Source organism: Urocitellus parryii, chromosome 9 (assembly GCF_045843805.1).
Source record: "Urocitellus parryii isolate mUroPar1 chromosome 9, mUroPar1.hap1, whole genome shotgun sequence".
NCBI lineage: Eukaryota > Metazoa > Chordata > Mammalia > Rodentia > Sciuridae > Urocitellus > Urocitellus parryii.
Genome location: NC_135539.1, coordinates 22,748,308 through 22,764,768, shown reverse-complemented (window position 1 = coordinate 22,764,768; position 16,461 = coordinate 22,748,308). Strand labels below are relative to the sequence as shown.

The 16,461-nt window shown below is 45.9% G+C and overlaps 1 protein-coding gene across 1 annotated transcript in view; it reads right to left on the bottom strand.

Moving 5' to 3' along the window:
* Rabgef1 (RAB guanine nucleotide exchange factor 1) overlaps positions 1-10,163 on the bottom strand; it is a 60,691-nt gene extending 50,528 nt beyond the window's left edge. The window contains exon 1 of the mRNA XM_026400351.2: positions 10,094-10,163. The gene's annotated coding sequence lies outside the window, so the exon portion shown is untranslated. The remainder of the gene's footprint in view (positions 1-10,093) is intronic.
* Positions 10,164-16,461: the final 6,298 nt, after the last annotated feature.

Here is a 16,461-nt window from a genome sequence, read left to right as displayed (position 1 = left end):
GCCACGCCCTCTTCAGCTGAGCAGGCTGGCTACAAGCTGAGCACACCAAGTACCAGGCAGAACAGCTCAGAGCAGGACTCTCAACCCCACCCACAGTAACAAGAAACTGGGATGCATGAAGGGGTTTCCACCATTATAAGTTGGGTTTCCCAATTATATCTTGGCTTCAGCTTTGCTGCAGCCTTTATGGCTCAGTGAAGTGATACAGATCTCACACATGTACAAAACGCCCTGGACTCAAAATGAACTTATTCAGATTCATTCGAAGGCACAATCAAATAAATATGCATATTGTGTGTTAAGCTGCCGAGAAAAGCCTTGTATCTAATACACAAAATACAGACGGCAAAATGACATTCTTCTAAGCTGGACTGGCAACCATGCTACAAAAGGGTTACCACAAAACGAAAATCAAGAGCTAGCTCAGTGGTGCATGTCTGTAATTCCAGCTACTCAGGAGGCTGAAGCAGGAAGATCCCAAGTTCGAGACCAGCCTGGGAAATAGCAAGATAGACTGGGGTAATAGCTCAGTGGTAAATGCCTGCCTAGAATGCCCAGTAACAACACACACAAAAAAAGCCCCACTACAATCCATACTTACCACCTTATTTATGAATTATGAACTACTAATTACTACACGTGAAAAAAAACAAGTTTGATATACTATTTGAGAAATTGGACTTAAACATGCCAATACAAAATGATACAATCAAAACTAAAACTGAAAAAATAATCTATATTAAATATCGACATTTTGATTAATGATAAAGAAATGTACTTTTCTGAATATTAAATACACAAGTCAGTCAGTAAAATAAACTTTCTTAAATGCTATGAAGAAAGTTATGAAGACTTAACACCAATTAAGTTGCAGAAACCATCAAAAGCTGCTAAATCTACCCCATCTGTTGTAGTTGAATTATGTCCCCCCAAAAGACAAGCTTAAGTCCTAACCCTAGGAACCTATGAGTAAGGCCTTCCTGCATAAGGGTGGTCCCCAAATCTAATGACTGATATCCTTATAGGAAGGCCTCGAGAGGCACACAGACCCAGAGAGGAGAAGGTCGTGTGGCCCTGCCGGCAGAGACTGTGGTGAAACTCCAATTCTCCAGCACTGTTAGAGGCAGCATGGCCCTGTTAATACCTTAATTTTAGATTTCTAACCCTCAGAACTATGAAATAATAAATTTATTGTTTTAAGTCTACCAGTTTATGGTAAACTGTTATGGCAATGCTAGGAAGATAATACACCATCCAATAGGAACTGTGGACTCTACAATAATTAAGAGGACTAGGGTGTTGCTCAGTGGTAGAGTGCTTGCCTCGCACGTGTGAGGTCCTGGGTTCAATCTTCAGCACCATATATAAATAAACAAATAAAATAAAGGTATTGGGGCTGGGGATGTGGCTCAAGCGGTAGAGCGCTCGCCGGCACTCGTGCAGCCCGGGTTCAATCCTCAGCACCACATACCAACAAAGATGTTGTGTCCGCCGAGAACTAAAAAATAAATATTAAAAAATTCTCTCTCTCTCCCCTCTCTCACTAAAAAAAAAAAAAAAAAAAAAAAAAATCTCTCTCTCTCCTCTCTCACTCTCTCTTTAAAAAAAAATAAAGGTATTGTGGCCACCTACAACTAAAAATATTAGAATAATAAAAATAATTAAAATAAATGATTCTTCCACAATTTTGCATACAACTATGGATTCACAGCATCACTTAATCTTCACAATGAGGCCATCACATCTCCCAATTAAAGCTATCCCTCCTTTGAGCCTCCAAAGTGACCTCCTTCGGATAATAAACTGCATGGCCATCTTACTTATGAACACACCTTGAATATCTTTCTGTTTGTCCACCTGCAAACCCCACCCTGTTCAATAACATCCAGCTGTTCTCCTCGCTGGCAGAATACTTCACTCTGGTTCCTACAGTGCTTATGAACACAGCTGTTACAACACTCATGCGCTACCACCATCACCTGCTCACAGGTTGACTGTGTTCACAGGCACTCAGAGATGCCAGGAAGAGTGGGCACTCAATATGTTTTCTAGCAATGAACTCATAAAGCAGTGGTTTCTCAAACTTTACCATTATCACTGACACCTGGAAGACCTGTTTAAACAGCCCTTTGTCCAACCCCAGTTCTAATTCAGTGGATCTGAGGATCTGAATTTAACAAGTTTCCAGGGGATGCTACTGGGAATCACCGATAAAAATCACTGCTAAAAAGAAAGCACCAACATTAAGAAAAGCTTTGATTCTTCTCATGACTTCATTTCTAGGAGACTCCCTTTTCTGCAGATGATAGGAGCTGTGCAGACGTGCACTCCTGCTGAGAACTAGGGAACTAGATACACTTTAGAAACCTGTGTTTAAGGGCACCAGAGTGCTACGGAAACCACCAACAGCAGAGGGGTCTGGATTCCAGAAAGACAGGGGCTGCAAAGAAACCAGATGACACTCTGCAGCTACTTCCCCACCCTAAGGATGACTACTAACTCCAGGGCAAAACCTGAGAATCCAGACTAAAGCTTTTAGAAGAGAAAAATCAAGACTTCAGGAGTTTAAGACCCAATGAAAAGAGAAATAGAATACCTGACCCTAATACAAGCTGGTTTTCCCCTGAAAGCACTTACCCAAATTCTGCAGCTCTACAGGGAAGGCTTCAAAACCAAACTGAAAGTCTGAAATCTCCAGCAATCTCAGATTCTCAGGAAACAAAGATTAGCTACAGTACCAAGGCCACCAGGGGAAGTCTCCTTGTGAACCCACCAACTGCCAGCTGAAGTGGAGGGGTACTCGCTAGGTGGTAAGGGAAAACCAGAGTGAAAGCCCGATCAGATCCACGACAACTCAACCTCAGCTCAGTCCCCAACAGTACTATCGCCATCAATCTCACTTTCTGGCTGGCAAGAGGAAAGGTCATTTCCTCTCTGGAAAAGAAATGGCATCACCTAGAGCCTCACTGTACCCCAGTGTCCAGCATCCATACAATGAAAACCCAAAGGAAAAATGCTCAATCTAACACAGACACAAAGACTTTTAAACCACAGTGATTAGTATAACTTGCAAATAAATAGGGGAAAAGTCCTAAGGATTTCAACTGAGAACTGGAATTCACAAAAATCAAGCTGAAATTCTAGATCTAAAAACAAGAACTAAAATGAGGAATTCAGGGCTGGCTCAGTGGTAGTGCATCTACCTAGCATGCTTGAGACCCTGGGTTTAATCCATAGAAGTTAAAAAAAAAAAAAGTATTTTTTTTTTTAATTCGAAGGGCACATTTACAGCAGACCAGATATAGCGAAAGAGAGATTTAGTAACTGGAACAGGAGTCATTAAACTGTATCCAAACTAAAGGAAAGAGAAAAACTAACACAATATTCAGGGGGTTAGGAGGAAGTGTCCTCTCATAATTGCAGCAACTCAGGAAGCTGAGGCAGGAAGGTGGCAAATTCAAGGCCAACATTTGTAACTTTGCAAGACCCTGCCTAAAATAAAAATGGGGTGGAGCCAGGCGCAGTGGTGCACACCAGTAATCCCAGCGGTTTGAGAGGCTGAGTCAGGAGGATCGCAAGTTCAAAGGCAGCCTCAGCAAGGCACTTGCAACTCAGTGGGACCCTGTCTTTAAATAAAATACAAAAAGGGCTGGGGATGTGGCTCAGTAGTACCTGACTGAATTCAATCCCCAGTACTCCCTATCCCAAAAAGAAAAGAACTATCCACCTTGAATGCAGCATATATTCTACTGGGAGGCTGGGACATAGCTTGTGGTAGAACGCTAGCCTGGCATGCGTTGTACAGCTAAAGCACTGAAACTGACGTGTCTCCTGACCTAAATGGCAAAATCACTACTCATTACCATTATTGGCTTATGTTTGGGGCTACAACTGGTTAGACTTGAAATTCAACCTGCTGATTAGTTTTTCTATCAAAATATGAGAACCTTAACTTCAAAAATCTAAACCTATTTCTCAAGTAAGGTTGTTTATGTGTGTGTAAATACACGGGTCTAGACATACACTGTATACTCATGTTTATAGTATATATAACAGTGTTTGAGAAATACATGTATTTTTAATTAGAGTATTGACAAGGCAAAAACTCTTTAAGGCAACAGCCTACACCCTACAGATGCACTTATGAGTACCAAAAAATTAATTTCTTTCCAAATATATAGAAGAATAAAAGCAGGTTCATGGTAGAAAGTTGTATCTACTTAATACAGATGATATTAAAAAGACTTTAAAAGGCAATGTCAAAGCAGAGTGTGATGGCACATGCCCATAACCCAGTGGCTGGAGAGGCTGAGACAGGAATTCAATGCCAGCTTCAGCAAAAGCAAGGTACTAGGCAACTCAGTGAGACCCTGTCTCTAAACAAAACACAAAATAGGATTGGGGATGTGGCTCAATGGTCCAGTGCCCATGAGTTCAATCCCACAAAAAAACCAAAAAGGCAATGTCAATATTGCCTCTGTGATAAACATTCTATTCCTGGGGGAAGGAACATCAACAATTAACACGTGGGTGTGAAAGCACTCGGCCATTTATTTCTCACAGTATTAAGACTGTACATTTGATGCTCTAGATAAAACCTACACATTTATTCGACTGCCATGGCTAACATACTTACAAAAGTGAAAACACAACCCAATCTGCTAAGCAGAAGCCTGACATACCCTGAGACACCAATTACGATGAATTTTGCTTTTCTTTTTCTTTTTATGTGATGCTGGGGATCAAACTCAGGGCTCTGTGCATGCTAAGCACCCAATTTACCAGTGAGCTACACCCCAGTCCCTATGAAGAATTGTAGTCAACCTATTTCCTTAGCAGACAATTTTGATTTTGATTTTTTTTCTTTTGATAATTTTTTTAAGATAGAGAGAGAATTTTTTAATATTTATTTTTTAGTTTTCGGTGGACATAACATTTTTATTTTATTTTTATGTGGTGCTGAGGATTGAACCCAGCGACCCGCGTATGCCAGGCGAGCACACTACCGCTTGAGCCACATCCCCAGCCCTCTTTTGGTAATTTTTATCTGTGTTCTCCTTATAAGATCCTACTCAAAACTTTGGTCACAAGCCCAGCTCTTTTTCAGGAACACATTTTAAAAAAAAATGTGAAGAGCTCTATGGAAATGCAATTAAGGAATCACAAGGTTCCATAGCTAGGTTTAGGCAGGGACTGTCCCACCCGCTGTTCACTGAGTAAGAATGAGTGACGCCAGCATTCTACAAACTTGAACTATCCTCACCTGAAAGGCAGCTAGCTCCTCAGAGCAAACACAAACCCAATGCCTTGTGTTTCCTTTAAGATGGATAAATCTGTTCCCATCTTAATGATAGGTCCCTAGGCTCTCCACGCCAATGCGCTCTGTGCTAGAGCTAACATCCCCAGGCCTATTTCTAGAAATGAGTTTTAGGTCTCTTGTTGAGTGCTCCCTCAGCCCATCTCTCTGGACTTGAGATGGCTTCCATTCAAAAACACATCCTTTCAGCCTCTTCCATTCCACCCCCCACAACCCTGGTGATAATGCATAATAAACCATGGCTTTGTGATCCACTAACAACGTAAAAAGACGTACTCAAGGAACTGTCAGGAAGCACCAACTCAAACCCCACTGCTGATAAATTCATGATAGAAGCTCCACTGGGAAACAATATATTTATGGACAGTAGTCTGAAAAGAGTGCCGCACACCTCATTATCTAGGTGATCTAAACCAGATCCTTCAGCAATCTCTAGATCTAAACACATGGATCCCATTATTTTGCCACACAAAACTGCTCTCACTGAATTACATTTTGATATCATGTCACCAACACGGACAATGAGGTAAAGCAGAGTTTACTAAAATGCAACACAGCCCTTGGGGACACGGGCTACATTGCTGAGGATGTAGCTGAGGAGTTTCCGGGCTATTATCCTTTGGGAACCTGAAGGAGAAATGGGCATCTCTTCCCTCTTGGTCACTGAACCACTTAATGACTGTTTCTCTGTGAAGTGTTATTAGGAAGCAGGGTTTCAGTCCCAGTACCTTGGATGTAGAGCTCACTCCCCACTCCACCATACCTTCCCCTCAGCCTTGAATGTATCACCCTGCTGTCTATCCATCACCAACAGTATGCTGTACATACCCTTGTAGTCATTCTGAATCCTTTCTGGAACAAGATGTTGTAGAAGTGATAGAAAAATTACAGCACAAGAAGACATTGTTTTCTATCAATAAACATTTTATGAGTTCTAAAGGCATTTTTAAAATGTGCTCCAAAGTGCTTTATAAAGGAAAGAAAACTACTTTAGCAAATGTTATGTCTAAAATTAGAAAATGAACAACTATTATAAACTACAAAAATAAAAACTTTCACATTATGCCTTTTTTTAAATGATGGTGAAATGTGATGGACATCATTATCCAAAGTACACGTATGAAGACACAAATTAGTGTGACTATACTTTGTATAAAACCAGAAAAATAAATAAATAAATAAAACATGGTGTCATTTTTTAATACCTTTGTTTGTTTGTTTATTTATTTTTATGTGGTGCAGGGAATTGAACCCAGTGCCTCAAGTGTGCTAGGTAAGCACTCTACCACTGAGTCACAACCCCAGCCCTCACATTAGGCATTTTAACTTAATACACAAAAAACTGTAGCTACATCCTTACGTAAAAATGCCCCCAAAACCATTCTTAACTTTTAAATAGACAAAAATCATCATAAATGTAATTAAAATTGAGTACTTATTTTGAATGAGAATGGAACAAGCTAGCTTCAAATGTGGTTCATAAACCTGGCGTGGTGGTATATGCCTGTAATCCCATATGCTCAAGAGGCTGAGGCAGGAGGTACACAAGGTCAAAGCCAGTCTCAACAATTTACTGAGGCCCTAAGCAACACAGTGAGACCCTTCCTCAAAACAAAAAATAAAAAGGACTGATGATGTGGCTCAGTGGTTAAGCATCCCCAGGGGTTCAATCCCTGGTACCAATTTAAAAGAAAAAAAGAAGTGGTTTATAAAGCTGGGTGCTGCAGCATTTCCTGTAATCCCAGCTATTCAGGAGGCTAAGGCAGGAAAATCACAAGTTTAAGGTCAGCCTGGGCAACAGAATGATACCTTGTCACACACAAAAAAAATAAGTAAATAAGATATTTTTTAGTTGTAGATAGACACAATACCTTTATTTTTGTATGGTGCTGAGGATCAAACCCAGTGCCTTACACATGCTAGGCCAGAGCTCTACCACTGAGCTATACAACCCTATCCCTCACAAAGTGTTTGTACAATTTCTTCTGCTTTACCTATACCTAGCACAGAGGATGCTACCACCCTTAGTGAGTGAGGCAGCACAAAATTTAGAGTCCAGGCTCAGGGATTCAACAATCTCCTTACAGCCGTTTGGAGTAAATTTTAAAAAGCTTAAGATGCAGAGCTGGAGATGCAGCTCAGAGGTAGAGCACTTGTGTAGTATTTGAAAGACCCTGAGTTCCATCCCCAGTTCCATACACACACACACACCTTTTTTTTTTAAAGAAAAAAATGCAAGATTCCTTCAGTATGTAATATTTTATGTATTCATGAATGTACATATGCTTATCATTCTGATTAAAACTCCTGACCTTTAGCTACAAGTTATTAGTTGATCATAATCATGGTCACTGGTCCTCCTAGTGACCACAAATGAGCGAACTGTGCTACCAGAAATAAGTAAAAAGTGTTCTATTATAAAGTTACTTTGGCAGTAACTTCATCGTCATCGAAAACAGGAATCTCACGGGGCATGGTGGCACATGCCTATAATCCCAGCAGCTTGGGAGGTTAAGGCAGGAGGATTGTGAGTTCAAGCCAGCCTCAGAATTCAGTGAAGCCCTAAGCAACTTAGTGAGACCCTGTCTCTAAATAAAATATTTAAAAAGGATCAGGGATGTGGTTCAGTGACTAAGTGCCCTTGAGTTCAATCCCAGATATCAAAACCAACCAACCAGGAATCTCACAGAGAAGGTGAAACAGCATCATAAAAGTACAAGCCTTTTTTAAAAAAGCATTTTAGGAGCTTTGTCCAAACTTCAAACAAAACACTAGTTAAATAATATTCTGAGGGATAAAGACAGGTCAGCTCTTGTTGCTTCTCATATTTAACAGCGGTCTAGATTATTCAGGGTGTTTCAGCCATGTGAAATACCACATAATTTTCTGAAGTGCCTTATGATACAGATGAGCATCTAATAAGACATGCAAAATGCTTGGTCTCCACCGTGAAAGCCTTGTTTTTTGTGTGACAACTTTATTGACCATCTAAAAACCACTTAGTAGCATTTGTACTCTGAGTCACCAGTGTTAGGTTACATAGGTAGCTCCCCTACATCCTAGGAATGGATCATCTCTGCTGGAGATGCTTATTTTACAGCCAATAAAAACACATGTGCCAGAAATTAAACTCACACAGTGAAGACTGCAATTCTACGTCTCTAGCCAAAGACTGACATACATAAATGAAGATAGGATCTTAGCTCTTCATATTGATTGAAAACTTTTCTCATATCTGTAATTCCAACTACCTAGGAAGCTGAAGCAGGAATATCACAAGCTGGAAACTAGACTGGGCAACTGAATATAACTAAGTGGTAGAGCACTTGCAAGCCAAGCCCTGGATCTGATCCCCAGGACCATCTCTCTCTCTCCTTCTCTCCCTACCCTGTGCCCCTTGTCCCTCTCCCTCCCTCACTCTTTCTCTCCATCTCCCTCCATCTTCATCTTTCCCCCATCTCCCTCTTTTCCCCCCCATCTCCCTCTCTCCCTCCCTCTCCCTCCTTTCATCCATCTCCCCCTCCCTCCTTCCCTCTCTCCGCCTTCCATCTCCCTCTCCCTGTCTCCCTCTTTCTCTGTCTCCCCCTCCCTCTCCATTTCTCTCCCTCCCCCTCCCTTTCCTCTCTCCATCTCTTTCCTCTCTCCATCTCCCTCACTCTCCCTCTTCCTCTCTCCCTTTCTCTCCCTCCCTCTCTCCATCTCTTTCCCTCTCCCTCCCTCCCCCCATCTCCCTTTCCTCTCCATCTCCTTTCTCCATCTCTCTCCCTCCCTCCCTCTCTCCTTCTCTCTACCCCTCTCCCTCTCTCCATCTCCCTCTGTCCCCCCTCTCCATCTCTCTCCCTATCCATCTCTCTCTGTCCCTCTCCCTCTCTGTCCTCCTCCCTCCCTCTCCCTCTCTGTCCCTCTCTCCTTCTCTCTCTCCATCTCTCTCTCCTTCTCCCTCTCCCTCTGTCCCTCTCTCCATCTCTCTCTCCCTCTCTCTGTCCCTCTCTCTCTGTCCCTCTCTCCCTCTCCATCTCTCTCTATCCCTCTCCTTCTCTGTCCCCATCTCTCTCCCTCTCCCTCTGTCCCTCTCTCTCAGTCCCTCTCTCTATCCCTCTCTCCCTCTCTGTCCCTCTCTCCATTCCCCTCTCTCTCTCCCTCACTCCCACTTTTCCCACTGAACACTGCCCCGGACGCGGCGGCGTCCCGCCCCCTAGTCGGCCGCGCTCTACGGACCCTCACGAAGCCCAGCGAGGACCGGGCTCAGAGAGCGGGGAGGGCGGCGAGGCCCGTCCCTGTTTGCGGAACTTGGAGAGGAGCTGGCGACACCCGCACGGGGGACCGGCCGACCCAGAGCTTGCCCAGGCCTGCCAACGCCGGTCCCCGGGGCAGCCACACGGTCGCCCGGCGCCGCGGCGGCGTCAGGCAGGGCGGCGCGGGACCAGCCGCTGCCCGCAAACTTGGGCGGCTCCGCGACTCCGGGAGGGACTCCGAGCGGCCCCGGGGGACCGGCGGGGGCCAGCGGAGGCAGATGGACGGAGGCCGGTGGACGCAGCCCGCCCAGGCGCCGCGCGCCCCCTCCGCAGTCCCGCCGCTCGGGCCTCGGTCGCCGGCGCCGGCGCCGGGCAGCGCTCCGGAGGCGGCGAGGCCCGGGCCCGCCTCGACCCGGCAGCGGCGCCCCGGCCGAGCCCCGAGCGGCGGGACGGAACCCACGGCCCGGCCCGGGACGGAACCCACGGCCCGGCCCGGGCGACCCACCCTCGGCGCGAACCGACGGCCGCGACCCGCTCCTACCTGCTCAGAGGCCGCCGCCGTCCGCACCGCCGCCGCCCGCGCCGCTCCCGGAGGTGCGCTCGGCCCGCGCACGCCCCGCCCCCGCCCGCCAGCCCCGTCCTCCCGGCGCACACGCCACGCACGCGCGTCACTTCCGGCGACGCCCCGGCTGCGACGGGCGCGGCGCGGGCTTCCCGGGTGCCTCTGACCGCAGTCCGTGTCTCGGCGCCGGCCGGCGCGAGGCTGCGGCGGAACCGAGCGAAGGTCCCGAGCGACGGGCAGGGCGGGTGAAGGACCAGGGGGCGGTGCCGCGCCGGAGCGGTGGTTGGCGACCGTGGGCGGAGACCGCCCCGCGGAGCCGGCCTTCCCCGCTCCACTCGGGGTGGGGCTCGGTGCTCGTCCTCACCTGAGGTCCGTTAGGACCCCGCTGTCCCGCACGGAGAGCTCCGTGGTCCAGGTAGGGCTCTCCTTGGGGTCGTGACGGCGTCCGGCCACACCTTGCCCGTCCCCTCCTCACCTCCGGGGCTGCACCCGCGTTCGCGTGTCCTAGTGGGTCCCCAGTGCGTGGCAGGGGCGGGGAAGGGACCATCCCAGGGATAACGGAGAGCTTACGCCCACGCCTCCTCGCCGATAGGTATTGGGAAAGCAGGCACGGAGGGCTGTCTGCCGCCGCGTCTAGCAGACCCACCCGGGTGGCACCCTGCGGAGCTGCAGTGGCCGGTTTCTAGCAGTGAGAAAGGGCAGTGGTGCTGCTGCCTCACTGGGGTTGTTGCCCTGTCACCTTGCAGCAGGATGTTGAGTAGAACCCACGAGTGGTGGCTTTGGCCCTTGTCTGCCTGCTAGTGAAGCTCTTGGACGGGAAGCTGGCGTAGTGGTCCCTACCAAGGAGCGGCAGCAAAGTGATGGCCACGTAGTGGCCCGCACTGGCCAGCCGCCACGTGGGACTCCCAGCAGGCATGGTGTGCACAGAGGGCAACCCGTCATCCAGGCGCCCTGCCTGGGTACTCGCCGCGATGCCCACCGCAGAAGCATCTGATGACCTTAACCTCCCAATTTCTGACCCGTCTCCCCTCAAATTGAGGTAAAGCAGACTTGAGTGAAAGTTGAGACTCAAGAATTGACTAATAGCGTTGGTACATTTCCAAACCTTCATTAGCATAAATTTGGACCAACAGCAGTGAAGCAAGTGCTAGGTAAACCCCTAGACTCTACACTTGGATGGAGAACACCTGCTATTCGGTGCCCTCTTGCATTACAAGAGTTGAGTTCCTGTTTCTAATTTTTTTTAACTTTTCAAAGTTGTTTTTTATTCAATTATTTTACTCTAATTTGTTATACATGGTGGCAAAATGCAATTCGTTTCATATTACACATATAGAGCACAATTTTTCAAGTCACTGATTGTATACAAAGTATTTTCACATCATTCGTGTCTTCCTACATGTACTTACCTATTTCTAATCTTAATAAACCCTATTCTTAAACTCACTTATCCTGGGGTAGGGATTTCATTCTCCAAATTCACCAGACAAGAACCCAGAAAGAAGTTGATGGTGAGCTGCTGGGGTCAGCTGCAGTACTGGAGGGCATGGTCCACCATTAAGAGCTGCAGCTGTGCATGCCCCAACTGCCAGCGGAACAGAGAATCCAATTTCATATCAAAACTCTGGTTTCGGGCTGGGGATGTGGCTCAAGCGGTAGCGCGCTCGCCTGGCATGTGTGCGGCCCGGGTTCGATCCTCAGCACCACATACCAACAAAGATGTTGTGTCCGCCGAGAACTAAAAAATAAATATTAAAAATTCTCTCTCTCTCTCTCTCTCCTCTCTCACTCTCTCTTAAAAAAAAAAAAAAAAAAAAAACTCTGGTTTCACCAACATACCTGACTAAAATCAAAATGAGATCATGCATATTAAAGTTCCATGCCACCAAACTGAAATTATCTGACCTGAGAAAGCAGGAGAAAGAAGTAACAAATTTCCCAAACAGGCCATTTTCAGTTGGCATAATAATGAAGTTCCTTCTGTTTTAATCCTTATTTTTAAAAAATTTTCTGAATCCAGTGGCACATGTCTGCAAACCCAGCTACTTGGAAGGCTGAAGCAGGAGGATCACAGGTTCTTGAGGCCAACCTCAGCAACTTAGACCTGTCTAAAAATGTAAATTTATTTATTTATGTATGTTTAGTATGGGGATTGAATCCAGGGGCACACAACCATTGAGACATTTAGAGACAGGGTCTCACTGAGTCGCTTGAGGCCTCACCAAGTTGCTGAAGCTGGCTTTGAGCTTGTGGTCCTCCTGCCTCTGCCTCCCAAGCCACTGGGATTACAAACATGTGCCACCACACCCAGCTCAAAATATAAACTTTCAAAAGTTTGGTGGCAGAGCACTTGCCCAGCATGCCTGAGGCCCTGGGTCCCTTCCCAGCACTAAAGTAGTTTGGTGCTGAGCAGTTGGTTATTTTTCCGTTGTTCTGTCTCCCTGGCCAGTTCTTTTTGTTTCTGTTTGCTTCAGCCTTTTCAGTCCATAGAACTGGCCTGCTCTGCTCCCCCCCATCAGAATGCTCATTGTAGTTCACGGAATAAAGTATTGTTCGATTCTAGAATCTCTCTCTCTCACACACACACACACACAAATTAAGATCTTTAAATTTAATTTTGTCTTTTTGACACAGGTGATGTTATTTTGACAAATTATAAGCAAAATGAGTGTTTGGGTCACAGTGCAGTAAGAAATAAGTAACTAAATTTTCTTGAATAAATGTGCTCTCTTCTGCCCAGCAAAAACATGTGACATTTAGTGAGTGATGTTTCCACTCAATTATACTCAATGTTTCTAGAAGAGTATTCCCAAATTAACCAACTATCGATATGCCATGAAAGAACTTGGATGCAATATATTTCACAAAGATACTGACTCATGCAGACTTGCTAATTAGTAACTGGTTTCCCACAAAGGGAGTTGTCAAAAGGAGATTTTCTGTCCACTTTGGTGAACAGAAAATAATACATTACACAACATCGTATAATATAGGTACATTTAAATCTGATTACTGAGCTCAAATAAGTTTTCAGAGGCAACATTGCAAATGAAGAGAGAAAATGCTATGAGTCCCCAGTAATGTAAGGCTGAAAACATTATCTGACATGATCTTACTCTACTGGGTTACATAAAACTCTAATATTTCACTGTGGTCTGACAGTATAAAAGCTCGACTGAGTGGCTGGGGTTGTAGCTCTGTGGTAGAGTATTTGCCTAGCATTTATAAGGCACTGGGTTCATTCCTCACCACCACATAAAAATAAATAAGCTGGGCGTGGTGGCACATGCCTGTAATCCCAGCAGCTCAGGAGGCTGAGGCAGGAGGATTGCAAGTTCAATGCCAGCCTCAGCAAAGGCAAGGCACTAACTCAGTGAGACCCTGTCTCTAAATAAAATACAAAACAGGGCTGGGGATGTGGCTTAGTGGCTCCTGAGTTCGATCTCTGATACCCCAAGAAATAAAATAAAGGTGTTGTGACCATCTACAACTAAAAATATTTTTTTAAAAGTTCAACTGATTGAAACATTAAAAAGGCAATGGGCTGGGCATTGTGGTGCACATCTATAGATCAGCTACTCAGGAGGCGGAGCCAAGCCACTCTGGGCAACTTAGTGAGATGCATCTAAAAAAGGGCCAGGGAAGTAGCTCAGTGGTAGAGTTCTGGAATATCAGATCATGTTGGATCTTCTGCCCATTCGAAGGACTCTGTTTTTTTTTTTAATCTGAGATAAGAACTCATCAGAAAATTTTGAGCCAACGACATGATCTGACTTAACTGCAAGCAGTCCTGAGTATAGACCAGCGTAAGAAGGTCAAGGGTGCCTCCTATAAGGTATTGAATATGAGGTGGGCTTTGGGTTCAAGGTAATGATCTAGGGTCATTAGTGTTCCTTAGAAGTCATGAGAGTGGATATGGTCCCGGTGTGTGAATGCTAAGCACCACCGAGGGAAGGAGCCAGGCGGCTGGAAGTGGTACTGCAAGTCTCAGGAAGGGGAGGTTCTCTCACATGCACTGCCTCATGGTAACCCCCACAGGAGCTTACCTAGGAAGCCTCAAACAGACGTCTGCTTGGCAGCTGTCTGTTCAGCCTTCGCCTAGGGGTGCGTGAACCTCAGTGGTAAAGCGCCTGCTGAGAGTGCACAGGGCTGGGTTCCATCCCCTGCAGGAAGAGAGAGAGAGAGGGAGGGAGGAGCCTTGGCACAGGACTAAAGTCCCAGCATCTGGCGAGACTGAGGCCTGAGGATCAAGAGTTCAAGGTTGAGGCGGGGGCTCGGTGGGGAAGCACTTGCCTAGCATGTGTGAGGCACTGGGTTTGATCCTCAGCACCACATAAAGATAAATAAAATAAAGGTCTTGTGTCCAACTACAAGTAAAAATATTTATTAAAAAAAAATTAAAGACCAGCTTTAGCAGCTTGAAGAGACCCTGTCACAACAATAAATAAGGCTGGGGAGGTGGCTCAGCAGTTAAGTGCAGAAAGAAAGGGAAAGAGAGAAAGCAGGCGCCCACCCCCCTGTGTGAATCCTCGCCACAGGGAGGACTGTTTCAAAACTGCTTATGCAGCCCTCAGTTCATCCTCAGAGCCCCTGTGCCTCTGCTCTTGGCTGTGCTCAGTTTATATGGCAGGCGCAGGCATGTTCCTACTGGGTGGCTATTCTGTCACTAAAGTACCCATGTTCTTTAAGGAATATCTTTCTTTTTTCCTTTGCTTTTTTTTTTTTTTTTTAGTTGTACCTTATTTTATTTATTTTTATGTGAGGATTGAACCCAGTACCTTGCATGTGTTCTACCACTGAGCCACAGCCCGGCCCAGGAATACCCTGTTGATTATTATCTAGGTTGACATATCGTATTGTGTACTTCAACTTACGTGTTTGTTGTATATTAATTTGTAAAAATCAGTCCCGTTGGGAAGTGTGAATACAAAAGGGGGCTCAGTTAATCCTGGAGTGGACCAAAGGGCTCAGAAAGAAGGACAGCATCCGGGAAGGAAGGTGAAGAGTAGTAAGGAGGGTGCCAGCGCCAGCAAGGGGAGCCGGGCCCTGGGGTGCAGCCAGCGTTCTGCAGCAGGCCTGGGCGAGGTGAGTCTGCCCCAGGAGCTGAACAAGCTCACCAGAAGCAGTGCTTAGGGGGCCACATGTCTGCCAGGATGGGTGGTGAAAATGAGGTGCGGCTGCCCCATGGATAAACACGGACATGAGAAAGGAACAAACTATTTCAAGAACCAATCTCTGGAGCACGATACTGATGCTCCTGAGTCGCTGGGTGAGGTGGTGCACACCTGAAATCCCAGGGACTCAGGAGGCTGAGGCAGGAGGATCACAAGTTCACAGCCAGCCTCAGCAACTTAGCAGGACCCAGTCTCCAAATTTTCAAAAGAGAAGTGGGTTTTAGCTCAGTGGTAACATGCCCCAGGTTCAATCCCCAGAGCCAAATGACAAAGTCACACTCACAAAGGACCTCTCATTACATGACCCCTTTTACATGTACTGTCCTGAAGAGGTAAATCTACAAAGAAGAAAAGAAATCGGGGGTTACCTGTGGCCAGAGGCAGAAATAATAACTGTAAATGAACATATGGCATCTTGGGGGGAGGGACAGCATTGTCCAAACTGGAATGTAGTGATGGTTGCACAGCTCTGTAGACTCACTTAAAAATCACTGAATTATAAACTTCAAATGGGCGAATTTTTTAGCCAGGTGAGGTGGTGCATTCCTATATTCCCAGATACTCGGGAGGCTGAGACAAGGATCACAAGTTCCAGCCCAACTGGTAACTTAGACCCTATCTCAAATGAAATTTTAAAATGGGGTGAATTTGTAGCTCAGTGATAGAATATTTACCTAGCATGCACAAGGCCCTGGGATTGATTCCCAGCACTGCAAAAAGAAATTTTTGTAACCCACATTTGCAAAACATAATCAACACATTACCTATATTACAAACATAAGCTGGGCATGGTGGCACATGCCTGTAATGTTTGTGGCTTGGGAGGCTGAAGCAGGAGAATCTCAAGTTCAAAGCTAGCCTCAGCAACTTGGTGAGGCTCTGAGCAACTTAGCAAGACCCTGTCTCAAAATAAAAAAATAAAAAGGGCTTGGGATGTGGTTCAGTGGTTAAGCTCCCCTGGGTTCCATCCCTGGTGAAAAAATAAAATAAAAACCTCTGATAACTCACTGATAGGACAAACAACACAATTTTTTAAAGATTTTTTTTATGTTGGGACTCGAACCCAGGACCTTGCCCATTAGACAAGAGCTGCACCGCTGAGCCCCTTCCCTGGCCCACTTGGGTGTGTGGGGCGCAAGTACAAACTAATGACAATATGACACTACACACCTT